The sequence below is a fragment of the Danaus plexippus genome, chromosome 17 (genome assembly GCF_018135715.1).
Source record: "Danaus plexippus chromosome 17, MEX_DaPlex, whole genome shotgun sequence".
NCBI classification, from domain to species: Eukaryota; Metazoa; Arthropoda; class Insecta; order Lepidoptera; family Nymphalidae; genus Danaus; species Danaus plexippus.
Genome location: NC_083548.1, coordinates 5,914,688 through 5,929,624, shown reverse-complemented (window position 1 = coordinate 5,929,624; position 14,937 = coordinate 5,914,688). Strand labels below are relative to the sequence as shown.

The 14,937-nt window shown below is 27.8% G+C and overlaps 1 protein-coding gene across 1 annotated transcript in view; it reads left to right on the top strand.

Moving 5' to 3' along the window:
- The first annotated feature begins 16 nt into the window (after nt 1-16).
- LOC116771493 (beta-1,4-N-acetylgalactosaminyltransferase bre-4-like) overlaps nt 17-14,937 on the top strand; it is a 156,779-nt gene continuing 141,858 nt past the window's right edge. Inside the window, exon 1 of the mRNA XM_032663342.2 lies at nt 17-281. The gene's annotated coding sequence lies outside the window, so the exon portion shown is untranslated. The remainder of the gene's footprint in view (nt 282-14,937) is intronic.

Sequence of the window (14,937 nt, the reverse complement as noted above, 5' to 3'; positions counted from 1 at the left end):
AGTTGAAATTCTTCAATAAACGTCAGTTTAACATTGCGGTTTGCGGAAGTAGGTGATTCAGTCGGGTGTCCCGTGTTTTGTGATAATTATCGCACTTTCACTATTTTCCTTTTCGAATACGTTTATAGTAATCTTACGAAAGAAATTAATTTGTTAGTTTGTGGCATTGATAGAAGTGTGTATAATTAATAAGCAGGAAAATATTAAGAGACAGTTCTTGTGCAAAATATTAACCAGTTTTGGCGCAAGTTGTTTGGAATTTACCAGCGGATGGTCAAAAGGTTGGTTTATTTATATTTTTATTTACATTAAACATTCGTAAACATTGAATGGCAGAGATTAGCCTGTTCTAAATATACATTTAGTACTGCAGATGGAACTGTTTTTGTTAAACTATAAACAAAAACAAAAGATAGCTTTTAATATCGGTTATATATATAAGCTATTAAGACGTGATGTTTTGCAATTTAGGTATTCTCCTCAATAACTTCATTTCAGCTACTACAACTGGTCATGATATAAATTCAAACTTATTTAATGAATTTTCATACATATAATATTTTGATACACTTTAAAATAAGATATTATAGTGAAAATTGTTTTTAATGTCAATGGAGAAAATTTATCAAACAAACATTTTAAATAAGCTAGTAGTTAAATGCTGGCCATCAAAATTTATTCTACCCACAATGTTTTAAACATTTATAATTAAAGTGTAGAATAGTGTAGAATAATTATAGTGTGGAATATTGAGCTCTGTCAATTTAATCCACTCTGTCATAACATTATCATTCAGTACTTGTGTGTGTATCGGTGATTTATTTATTTAAGAACATACAACTATTAGCATGACAATGAATCGTAATATTCATAAAGAATTTTATATATGTCCTTACTTTTATAGCATTCATAGTGTTTGTCAAAGAAATTCTTTTTCTAATATTTCTGTATTGTTATTGAAATTGAAGACCATAAAAGTTATTAGTGAGCTGACTAATATATACTTGCGTCGGTCAAAGTAATGGTGTCTCCAATAGTAATTGAATAAAAATTTTTTTTCTGTATATAAATACAATCAGTGGGATTTGTTCAGTGATTTATAGATTTGTGTTTATTAAATTGTGTGAAGTAGGTGACAATAAAATCATTTTAAATCCGTTTTGATTACTCACTTCTGAATAACTCTTGACCAAAGTCTCGGCGGCTTATGTTATTGATTAAATTATTAGTATGAATATATATCTACTAAGCAAATTGATTGTATATCATTGTAGTGCTCTTGTTATCTGCTTTAATATGATTTTAATAGTTTATTTATTAATTAATTATCAAACTAGTTATATTTAATTTTCACATTGTAACTGGACAAGAAAATAGATACTTCTAAACTATACCACATTATACACTTCTAGTGAGGTCAAAAATAACACAGTTTTATCAAACCTGGACAGTCGGGATTGGTTCTGCTGAAATTATAGCCAATTAGAATTAAACATTCATTTTATCGATAGGGTAATGCAGACATCTTTAAATTTTTTTGCATTGTTAACATACTCGTCGTATAGGCTTGTTGTAGACATGTAATTTTTTTTTAATATTGAATTTAAAATGTCCTACTAATATACTTATTATATGCAACCAGTATTTGAATACTTGGGAACTCATTACCAGTGGCAAATAACTGATTTCCACTTTAAATTCTTGCAGTCTGTTGATTTTTGCTTGAAATTATTCAACAATATTTTTTACAATCTCCTACAGCTTTCAAGAGATAAGTACTGAAATGTTTATATTAATATGTTGTTCTGAGAAGAAATTCTAATCAGGATATTAGTACACTTTAAACTGATAATAAAATTTATTTTTTTTGTTTTGTGACAAATTTAATTACCGTTCGATATATAATTTTTAACCTTTATCACGTTATGCACAGGTGCTTTCTTTTTCACTCTTTGTTTTAATATAAATTATTTTTTATAATGAACCTCTGTTACAAAATGCTTCTTCTATATTCTGATTTATTTTACCTTTGCTAATGATTTTTCATACATAAATGTTAAGTCTTCATAGTTAGATGAGAAATATGTTTAGTATACCATTACTTGTTTGTTTCTTTGTAGTGTTTAATTACTCTTAATAATATGACAAAATCTTGCAACATACACTTTGTAATTATATAGGTATAACAGTAGGTAGTTAATCTATTATAATTGTATATAGTTATTTCGTGTACTGAAATATTTAGTAAATTATCTTATAATTAATCTCTGATTAATGAGCGTCTTTAAAACTTCGTCTGAAACAAATTACGCCCTATAAAAGTTATGGCGGGTAACGGATTCTGTCACTCAAGCAGAAAATTAAAGTTTCGAAATGATTTTTTTTTATAGTCGCCAGTTGATGCATAAACTTTTTATTATAATAGAAATTCTATAAAGTGACTCGCTAGAAATTGTAATGCGTCTTTTTTATTACCTGTCAAATCGTTTACTGTTAATTTAAAATGTAGGATAATTTGAAGGTTATTTTTGAAGTGAGTTAACATAAAATTGTGTGGTAAAGTAAAAATAAATACGTGTAATTCTTTATTTGAAATACCTTGAGGTATTAACAAATAGTTACAAGCCGTTTCAGCTAAGTTGTTTGTTTGCATCTGCTTTTGACAGCTGTACGGAAAAGGCATACTGTATTCAGCCTGCTTTTGGAGCGCGTCACGCTAGAGCAGTTTATCTGATAAAGATGAAATATACTTATTTAAAAATTTATCTTTTTCTTGGATTTTATTTTGCAGCGACTTTTTACAGATTTTGTTAATGACAATTTACGTTTTATTATGTTTTGTATGAAATAATTTTTTATTCTTTATATTTGAGAATCAATTAAAAGTCGATGAAAAATATCTATAGTCTTAAAAAACATTAAAACCTATAAGGAATGTGTGTTAACAGTATCACGTTTGGTCTTTTATTTTCTTTAATAATATTTTTTCTCTGTGGTTCCGTAATTTGAAACTGTAAAATGAATTGACCATGAAACTGGGTGGCCGAATTCATTTAGGTAAACTAGTTTTACGGCCTTTGATTGATGGTTAGTAATTTACTTATTTATTTAAACATTTCGGTAATACAAAAGTGTTTACAATAATGACATTATAAGGTTTTACTAAACAATATTAAGACCAATACAGGAAGGATTACATAAAAAAAATTATATCATGTCAACGTAATGTATGAACTACTTGTAACTATTGTTCTATTGAGAGTAAACACGTCAAGTTTATAAGTAATTAACTTTTTGCCTACATTACGATCGCGTACGTCTTGAAGGTGTAATATCTTCTCGTTCTAGAAATGTCGGTTGTTTTATTTTTTTTTTCAACAGTTCAAAATATAACATTATTTTATTTTTAAGAATTACAACTCTTGCAGTTATAGGATTAATTAATTCATACATCAGCCCTGGACGTAAATATTTACGGCTCATATTTTTCCTGTTGGAGTTATAATGTGACAAGTATTGTTTCGTAAGTTTGCCTGCTTCGGAACGCTGTCATGAATATTGTTATTGGGTCATATTCCGGATATGATATTTGCAAGTGGGTTCTCTTATGTCGAACTCATTCGTTTTCGGAACATGGGATTGAAATTTTTAATAAATAAAGTTTTATTTTATATTTAATTTATAACTTTTAAAATCATTAAGGAAATTTGATAATTAAAACTACATTTCAAGTAAAAATATTTAAAATAAACATTACTTGAAAACATATATATGTATATATTGTTTTATTTGACATTAGAAACAAGGAAACGAGAAAAGGAGAGTGCTGACACATGCTTACCCGAGAGATTGTGTTATTAATATGAAATAAATGAAACTAAATTGACTCTAAAGTGTTTGGCCACCCATTCTACGGGAATGTGGAACAGACATACTCCAGTTTGGTTATTGATTTGATAAATATAATATCTGATAATCTCTGTAATGTGCGTATGTTACGCATCAGTTTACTATAACGTATGCACGTGGTGATAATTTTACAGTCTGGTGATTGTGCTGTAAACAACACCTAGATATGTTATAGCGGCCTACTCGGACATTGTCCGTCGGTCTAGTTAGGATCAAATTTTAGTTACGTAAATCTTTACATAATATACCCTATGATTGTATATGATTGTATTAAAAATGATATGATCGAATTAAAAATAAATATTACTAAATGGTAGTATTTCACGTTCACTTCATGCATGTAAAAAGATTCTTAGGCATGTGTCAAACAACATAAATACCGTGAAATAGCAATCAAGATAATATAATTATCGAACTTACCTTTCCCTCTCTACATAGTCCAGTATAATATCGGCACATGGCATCGGTGAAATCTATAAGGAATCGCCACTAACTAAACTAAAGGACTTTACCTTTAAGCGACACTTCGTTTTTATATAAATGATTACAAATAACAGGTAATTAATTAGTTTGCAGATTGTTTTAATTCTATTTACTCGTTTACTTTTATTTATTTACTTGCAATTGTAATACTAATGTATGTAATGTCATTGAATCGGTAAGTATTTGTTACAATTTAATTTAAGCAATTATTGCAACGTAGATGATTTTTTGATATCCCAACATTCTAGTTCTATATAAATCGACGCAATTTAAGTATTAATTAAAGTGAAATTCTTTTATTTATATAAAGTTTCGTTATTAATTTTTAATTAAATTTCGCATATAAGGACCGTAGTGAAACGGCATTCCTACAATTAATTAAAATCCTGGGACATCTCTAGTCTACTACATCTGGGTATGCTTAAATGTTCCCGTAATGGGTCTAATCTGAATTATAGAATAGATTAAATTTTTTATGCAAAATTATGCTGAATTAAAACTTACGTGACTTATCCGACCATCTACGGCTTATCAAAAAAAATATACATTATGTAGGTAATGTCTGTTTATTTTTTCTTAAAAAATACTGTTTATCTTTACATTTTTTTTTAGACTGGCCAGTTTTATAGTTTTCTTAACAGCATAGACTAAATAATTATGCATATACAATATTGTCTATGGCTATTTTTTAATGCTATGTCTTCTACGCACTGGAATCGTGGATTATTTCGCCAATGTGAACGTTTTTTATGTCTATGCTTTATTATTTTTTTCGTACTGTCATAACAAATACTTTTGACGCGTCAATAAACGATGTCAAAAATTATCTGCCTTATAAAATCGTATACATATATAATCCTTGCTGTAATCCGTGCAGTCTGATAATATTTATATAATAAAACAAAACCGCTTAAAACTTGTTTAAATCTTATCAACCAGTCCATTGTGAAATTTCAAGATAACATAATCTTTTAAATATGTTACGAATAAATATTAATGACTTACACTTTCAACGGGACACATCGTAAACATATTATAGGTATGTCACTTTGAATGTTTTTAGATATGGCGCGATTATAACTTTTTTTTTAAATAAAAACTTGACGTTGGAATAAATCGTTCGACTGAAAATGGTTTGTAAGATTAACCAGAATGTGTTTTATGTTGCGCCTGTGTTTTTGATACACACACACACACACACACGTACATATATGACACGCTGTTTTCCGTGTAAATAATTTATAATTGATTGTAATAATACGAATATATTTATTTTTCGAGTCATAGCTTTAAAATATATATATTTGGTTATATCTAAATCTATAATATTAAAGCGTTCTTGTTTGATCTTAATGTTAAAAAGTGTATACGGAAATGGTAAGGATTTTGAATGTTAATAAAATGTAAGTTCGATATTTTTTTTTAATTTACAAGCATTAAGAACATCAGTTCAAATTGCTTCCCTAAATTTTTGTCACTTATGTCTAATAGGATCTTTTATTCTAGGTACAATTCAGTATTCCTACATATTAGTAATACACAATTGTCCTTATATAAGTTATTTAACAGTAGGTCATAATTATCACACTATTCGTCCAGCCGTTTCTCTATTTTGTTATCCGTGAAGTTTGTCGTCATACCATCTGCTGTGGGTAACCTTGAGATATTTTCTCAAATGTAGGTTTGTTTCGTTTGCGCCATTACGAAATGACTGAGATAGTATTGCTAGGTTGGCAACATTGGCTATTATATTTTTTTTTTTATAAATAAAACTACTATGCCAGCATCATCGTCCGAACGCTTTCGTATATTTTACTATTATTTATATAAAAATGGTCTACGTTATATTTTACTATATTAACTACCTGGAACTAGTAAGAGTTGAATAAAAATCGGAACAACCTTTTCAGAGGTTATCCGGAACAAACAGACAGACAAATATGTTATTTCAATGTATGTACCGTGCTTATATATGAATTTAAACCAAGCGTTAGTTATGATAATACTAAACAGGTTTATTTTATTATTTTTACGATACAATTAGTTTAACACTTTTAGTTACAGCTTTTAGTGTCCTGTAAAATTAATAAAGAATTCACATAACACTAATTACAGCTCAGTCAATATAAATGCTGTATTTAATGATTGTGTACAATGTCTTCCGTCGCCATTTCATGTTTGTCCGTTGAAGATTGACATATTTATCTTAACTCCATATACATTATATTAAGAAGTTATTTTATTTGTTTGAAAATAAATAACATAATATATAACTAATTACCTTTAATTAAATGTTATTAAATGTTTGTTTAGTGATAATATAATTGGAAACAAACTCTTGCTAACGTAATTTTATATATATATTTTTTTTTTATAAATCGGTCAACACATATATACATACACATATAGGTTTACACACACATGCAGTCTACATTTGAACAGTACTCATTGAGAGCAATTATTAAATACGAACTGGCTGAAAAGTATTCTTTTATTTTTTTTATATGCTACCTCTTTTCTTATAATTTTCTCAGGCAACTTGACAATTGACGGCCAGAGTGTGCAATAAAAAGTAATGATTTGTCAAAATATCAATTTATATCTTCCTAATTGTCAATGCGATAAAATTTTATCGGACATGGTTGCACCTGAGTGCATGATTAAATATTTATCGCACAGATAATTTTTTTTTTTTATTTCAAATGTAGACAGTGGTTGCAGTAGTAGAATTAACTACTTAAATTTCAAACACAGAGTGTAGTTTCACACTACATGAAAGCCTTTGTTTGAACGCAAAACAAAGTACTGGGAAGGATGCTCACATCGCACGTAATTTTTTTAAGTACCTAACTTTTTTCGTGAGTTAACACTTTTACTTTTGTATTAAGAAGGAATTTTTATTTTCTTGTATATAAGGAATTTTTAAAGGAATTTTTATTTTCTTGTATATAAGGAATTTGTATTTTATTGTATATAATCTAAATAAAGAAATTAATTCAGATGTCTGTTTGTAATGACCGATTTTTTGTGTATGTATATTTACGGACATTTATGAAATGTATATTTTTAATTATGTCCTTAGAGACACTATGTCTGTCTGTTGGTTCCATAATCTCTGAAACGACTGGATTGATTTTGACGGTACTTGCAATGGTACATAGCTAATGTAATAACTTCTGAATTAGACTAGATTCATTTTGGAAATCACGTATCGCGTTTATAAATAATGATGTTTTACTGAAAGAAAAATAAAACGTTATGAGGGACGAAACAATTTAAAATATTGATTGCTAATAATAAATTGCTCCATCTGTTATATGGATAGTGTTTTTATATTATGTATTTCCTTATTACTATCACGCGAGAAATCTATTGCTTGTTTTTCTTGACGCCGCCATTACGTTCGCGTGGACTATGACCTCTAATAAACACTAATGTTTGAAGTACCCTACTGACGAAAATTAAACATTAATTTTAACAAATCAATACTTTTTTCTTATTAAATTACTGAAATGACAACTGATTGAAATAAATTATTTCTAATATTTTTAACGGAATATTAAAATTGTTTAGAGAGCTATTTGTTCTTGATGAATGCTTGTTATGAGTGTTGTAATTATTAAAATATTTACATTTAATTAGCGAGAGGAAGACTGTCAATTGTTTTCGTAGTCTTCCTTTTGCAAAGTAACAGCAGCTTACATGAAATATAATTTTTTTCATTAATTCCCAAATAAAGCAATATTTTTTTTCTAACATTGTTGATATTAGTGCAATGTTTATTTTTATTCTCAATTTCGATCAGTTGTTCCATATTTAAAAAGCAATATGTTCTGTTTTTGATAGAAACAACTTTGGAAGAAAATAGAATTTTCCAGAGTCTTGGAAAATTCTACACAGTGAATAATCTAGAAACGTTTGCACTTGACCTCCAACTTTGTTCTGTTTACAGCTGAAGCTGTTACGTAAATAGGCTTGATACCAAGTTAATGTGAAATATATATATATATGTTATGTAATATTTGTAATTCTTCCTTTATTTTTATATCAAATAAATACGTTTTAAGTTCATCATTTATTTGCCAGACTTCATGGCCAAGCAGCGATATGGAACATTGAATTGAAATGGTTGTTGCATGATATTTTTGATGCTGTATTTATATTTTCACGACCGTCGCTTGTGGCCGACACTTCGCTAATAAACTGTCTATCAAGACGTCTTCATTTCCGCTGGATGAGGTCACGTCAAGTCAGATGCGGATGTGCGAATGTGGAACCATATATGTTTGTGATTTGTGTGTGTCGAATTTTGTATAGTCTGTGGTTTCAATGGGAATGATAAAATTTATATAGTCTGTGGTCGTCATTTCGTAATTCTGTTGATCGTTTTTATTTATTCTTTTATGTTCTCATCAAGCTGTTTCCAACGATTTTTATGTTTTCATTTGATAAAAATTAATTTTACGTAATAAAGCATATTTTCTATTATTGGAATTAAAATTTTATTCATGTGATGTGACTCTCGTGTTATTATTTTATATTTTACTAGACGTCACTGTAATTTTACAGCAACCGTGAACACGGTGAGACGTGCTAAAAATAAATAAAGAATAATTTTGTTATATATTATTTAATTCGTATAATTTCCTGTAGACGTTCCAGCAATAAAGTAATCTTCATTTAGGATTTGTTTGACTAAATTTTGATTACGTTTCTGTATGGCGCGTTGCTTATATCACAATTACTTTATAATAGTCGGCGAGTTCTCAAGTATAACTATAAATCTTATCAAATAAATAGTAAAACAGATAAGACGGTTATCATCAAAGGGAAGGTTATTTAATTGAAGCTATGTATATATGTGTTTATATTGTTTGGTTAAATAGCCGTAAAATGTAACGGCCGGTTAGGTTTGACAAAAAAAAGTTTTGAGAGAAAATATTTTTGTAAAAAGTAATGGCTTTTCTTTGGAAACACTTTTTATGTGAAATATAATAATATAATGTAACGTTTCTTTTTACGAACATCCTCTAAACTTTTACAATCGACATGAACTAATTTCCTATCTATTTATCAAACAATATATTTTTTTATATAGGTATTAGTAATTTATTTAACGAGCATTAAAATGTTGAATACAATAATTAAAAAATTACAGGTTTTAAATTTATACTTAATATCCAATTATTGTATTTTTTTTTGATGATTGATATTTTACTTAAATATATTAGTCTGGATTTATCTGAAGTCTTTGAACGTGACTGTGCCCCACTATAAGAAAGCATCTAATATTTCTCCATAACTTTAATAAGAAAAGGTTTGAGTTTTTTTACAGGAAAAGTCCTTAAAAATTTTTCCTTCATTAAATTAACGTTCACGTGTTTTTTGATATTATACTCTTTTGTTCAATTAATTCATATATCATTATACTTTTTGAATTTCAAGTTTTTTCTGTTTTTATATATTGTATTTTTATCTTTCATTAAATAGACAAGGTGAATGCGTTCAAGCTATGGTTTTGTGGGGTAGTTTGTGAACAAACATTATCATATTTAGTTCAAAATATATGCTTTAATTTTAACTATAGTTATGCGAGGCTCTCTGATATTTTTGTTGAAAAACCACGTGACTTTTAACAATTCTTTTCATTGCTCATAAGTCGTACTGAATTTAGCTTTGCACTGTGTAAAACCTTTCAATATTTATGAAGTTAAAATGACTGCTGGGAGCGGCAGAGCAACACTAGACGTAACGTTTGGAACTCAAAATTATATTTTATTTATTCCAGTTAAAACAATGATTAATTTTGTGTTACCGTGAAAAAGCATAAATATTTTAGCATGTTATATAAAGTAATGAACACAACTCACAAATAAATAAGAAAATTTGTAAAACTAGTTACGATTTATTGAACACAAAGAATTAATACAACAATAAAGTTAGTTATTTAAAATCAAAACAATATGCAATTTACAGAATTTATATTTTTATTATAAATAATAAAACAAATCAACATATATTTAATTATTGTATTGTATAGTTTTTAAAAACAAACCTAGACGAACATCAAACGAATTATTTGAATTAATATGAGACGTTATATTTTAATTAAAAATATTTAGAAGACAGTGAGTGCATGTCATTGTTACACCGTACGAAACAAGTATAGACAGAGTTAGCCTTAAGGTTTTTTTTTGACTCATTTCTATATTTTTTTTTGTTTCTGCATGACGTCGCGATAATTTTGAAGTCATCTTGCTTATTGGAAAGGGAATATTCATACTGAATGAGTATTTGTCTCAATTTTAAATAACGAAATAATCAAATAAGATATTAAAAAAAATTTCAATCAATGATTCTTTGTAAAAAAATGTATTTTTTTTCATTGATATAGACACTTACGTGTTAAAATTTTTGCATATCAAATTCAACAGAACTGTGTTATGTACATATGTTGTAATAAAAATTGTGACTGTAATACAAACGTGGACAGTAAACAGACGTGCCATCACGTTGATTACTCGCTATCAAATATTTAGTGTGATCTGGCATTTGTATGAATAAATTTAATATATATACATACTTGTTTTTGCTCGCGATTCCATCTGAATTTCATTATAAGGTTTAGAGAGAAATTTTTATACAGAGACTATTTAAATAAAAAATATATATATACATACATTTTTTCGATAACCATAGTCTTTGTCACTTGCTTCATACTCAATGCTCTTATACAACGTGATCCCGAGGATCTACATGGAATTACTTGATAGAATATAACCTATATATAAGTCTAATGTCCAAACTACGTGACTGTAAAGTTTCATTTAAAATCCGTTAAGTATATCTCGCCTGGAAGACCAACAAACATGCATACGTCCTCACAAACTTTCACATTTATAATAAAAAAATGTTATGGCTTAAATGTACATAGTATTTCTATAAATGACATTGATTCCAGTGAGTTCTTATAATTACAGATCTATCTAAGCACTCAGTACCGTTGTGTTATCATTAATATACGGATAATGTCTGATAAGATTTCATTTCTACCCACCTAACCACTTATGTTATGTGTGATCTCATTCGGTTCGATTCGTCTGTAAATTGTAAAGTAATATTCTGTAAAGTATAGTAACTATACTCTTAAAGTGATTTGAAGTTACTCAATACTTATATCTATGTATTGGATAATTTTCCTATATGGAATATTACAAGAAAATATGTCAATAGCACAAGAGTTATGTTGACTATTCAGTATATAAAACATAATTAGCGCTAAATGGATTCGTGTTAAAAGATAAGACAGATATTACCTTCACGTGACTTTAATGATCTCATGTATTTGTCGAACTAAGATTCTGTTGTTAAAAGTATTATTAAACCAAGAATTTATATACTAATGACGGGAATTTTTGTTATAATTTTGAAATATATCTATATGTTGACATGAATAAAATTAACTTTAATAAGGAGGCTGTTATCTAAATGAAATTAAATGTCATCTATTAAAATTATAACAGTAGATTGTTATGTACTGTTCGTGATGTTAAGGGTGTCTTGTTCTCTGAAGCGAACTGTATTGGTGTGTTTTGGTAGTTGAATTTATTTGTTTGTATTGACCACTAGGCCATATTATTGCAATTCAAAAACATATACATATATATAAATGTTTTTTTTTGTGTTTTCACTTCCTATTTAATGAAGTTATTTTATAAAAGTAATTTTTTATAATACTTAATATTTATACAACTTACAACACAAAATAATGTCAATATTATGATTTTTTTTACCGGAACCTTTATTTAGACTAATAATTAAAAAAAGATTTATCGTATGTGTACAAAGAATTATTCATTTTATTATTATTATTTTTTTTTGCTATGTAATTAACGAAATGTAATATGTGATAGCTTAGGTATATATTTCTCCGAAGCCAAAAGCTGAGTGTTACTCAAAGTTATTATCTCAAAAACATTTTGTACCAGTTTCAAAAATCTTAGCCATCGAAATATTGATCTTAAAATTCTGAAAGAAGAAAAAAAACAAAGTTATTGATAAAACACCTCACGTATATAAATTAAAAGCTGATTTTAAAGCTCATAGATTTCAGTCATTAGTTAATTTCTCGATTCTTTCGTTATCTATTATCAGGAGAAGATTTAGACGAAGACAAATCGTATTACAACGACGACAGTCGAAAGTCAGTGAACTCGTAAAGTGGATTTCCCCAATCTCAGCTTAAAGCATGCCGTCCTTGACTTGATACACTTCATATTATACTGATTTTTATGTTTAATGTTAAAGATTAGATTTTATATAATTTTTATATGACATATAGTATGAATAGATAGATCTTCGTTTTGTTAATTCAATCGAATTTTAACAAAATTTTTGTGTAATTTAAATTAACGTTTAAACATTTTTTTTTGTTTTTTCATATTTTTTATAATACACATGCTAATTAAGGTCTTTCTTATGGTCGGAGAAGGCGTATATTATAATAAACTATTGCATATATATCTACCTTAGTTAGATTAAAATTGAAATCTGGAGATCCATGTCTCATAATAAGTACAATATTGATATTCGTACCGAAAACTAATATGACGAACAAGTGAAATAAAACTCTTCACATATAAGAAGGGAAGGTGTCTTTTTAAATTTTCTGACGTAATAATCTTTCTTAACTCGATCCTACACACGACCTTGAATGTTGAGAGTGAATAAGTGAAAAAGATTAAATAATATTACGATTTGTCTTATCATGCGTCTGTTTTATTATTAACAATGATTATTCTGTGGATATAACAACATAATTTAATGTGATAATTTAAAATAAATACGGATGGTAAGAATTTCATTACACAAAATGAGAACATTTCAACTTATCTTAAAGCGAACGAAAAGGCGAATGAAAAGTGAAGCCCTTGGAAAATATACCTTCACCTATATTTCCTGACGCAGAACACTAAACCTTTTTCTACGTATTGCTCTGAACACTTTTTCATTATTTTAAGAGGCTTTGAATTTTCTTCCTATACGATGTTCTGGGAACATTCTTAAGATCTTTTTATTTGTTATAGCGTTTTTTTTTCTATTTCCTTAATAATAAAACATCTTCAATATATGACTTACAATTTATTATAATTTTATATATTTAGGTAATCGTCTTTTAGTACATGAAAAAATTATATAACCTTTGCTTCTTCAAAAAGTCACCCTATTTAGGTACTTACAATGTAATTTTCCTTTTTATGGAGGCATACTTCTAATTTATTGGTCGAATTAAATTATATACAATTTAATCTAAGGTAATTGTGTTGAGTACATAATAAAGCAATTACAGTGGGCATTGCTGTCTTCTGCATAAATTTGTAAAACCTTAGCCATATATTTGAGAACAATAATAGAGTTAAAATAGTTATAGACTAATGGAATGGACATATTATTCTGTACTAAAGTATAATTCCAACATGTCAATATAATTCCAACATCGATACGTTCAACATTTGTATCGAGTAAAACAGGCTTTTGCCCGCGACGTCGCTCGCTTGGACTTCGGAATTGGATTCAGAGAGACTAGGGAAAATAAGTTAACCAACTACCAGCGACATCTTTAGTCTGTGACACGAAACTTTATACACAATACAATATTTAAGTCCTGTAATAATACAATATTTAAGTCCTGTAATAATACAATAACTTTTATATCTTAGGGAATTATAGGTTCTATGTTATGCCCGAGCTAAATTATTTTTGAAGTTTCTATAAAATCTCTTCATTAGTTTTTGCGTTAAATAGCAACAAACATACTCACTATCCCATTTACAATAAAAGTATGTAGGTTGTATATAATTTGTAAGTAAACAAATAAAGGAAATTACACAGAACGAGAGAGTACTTAAACATCAGTTTGATAAGTTTAATGACATAGTTATCAATTATACTGAAGTCATAAGAGCCAGGTACGTCAATAAGTTCGCACTGATTTGTTATCAGCATATACTTCAACATCAAACGGTCTAACATTAAGTAAATGTTCTGTCATAAATGAACGAAATGGTAGCATACATTTACTATTCGTCTGAATAAAATCTACATCGATGTGAATAATAGCTTCACAATTTTTCCACATGGATGCCGGAGATCAAAGTGTCCGCGAACAGATTTTAACTTGGAAAAAAGTTTTGAATAATGCGAAATGGTAAACAAGATATTCTTGTATATCTGCTCACTTGTATAATGTCTATATACACATATATTTGCCGACGGGTCGGTAGCTATGTAAACTAGTTTCCTATAATTGAAAATTTGTTTACACTAATACAAAATATAACCGGAATATGTTTATTTAGTTTAGTAAGCTCGTATTAACGAAAACTACATCATGTTCTTATATCAATAATGGAGTTATATTTAACTATCTTTAAAAAAATATTTGAGTGTAATATAATTTGTTATTCCTAAGCTCCGTCAGTCTGTCAGTCTAATGTTTATATTTGAATTTACGTAAAATATTTTTTGTATCTGTAAGAATATTAT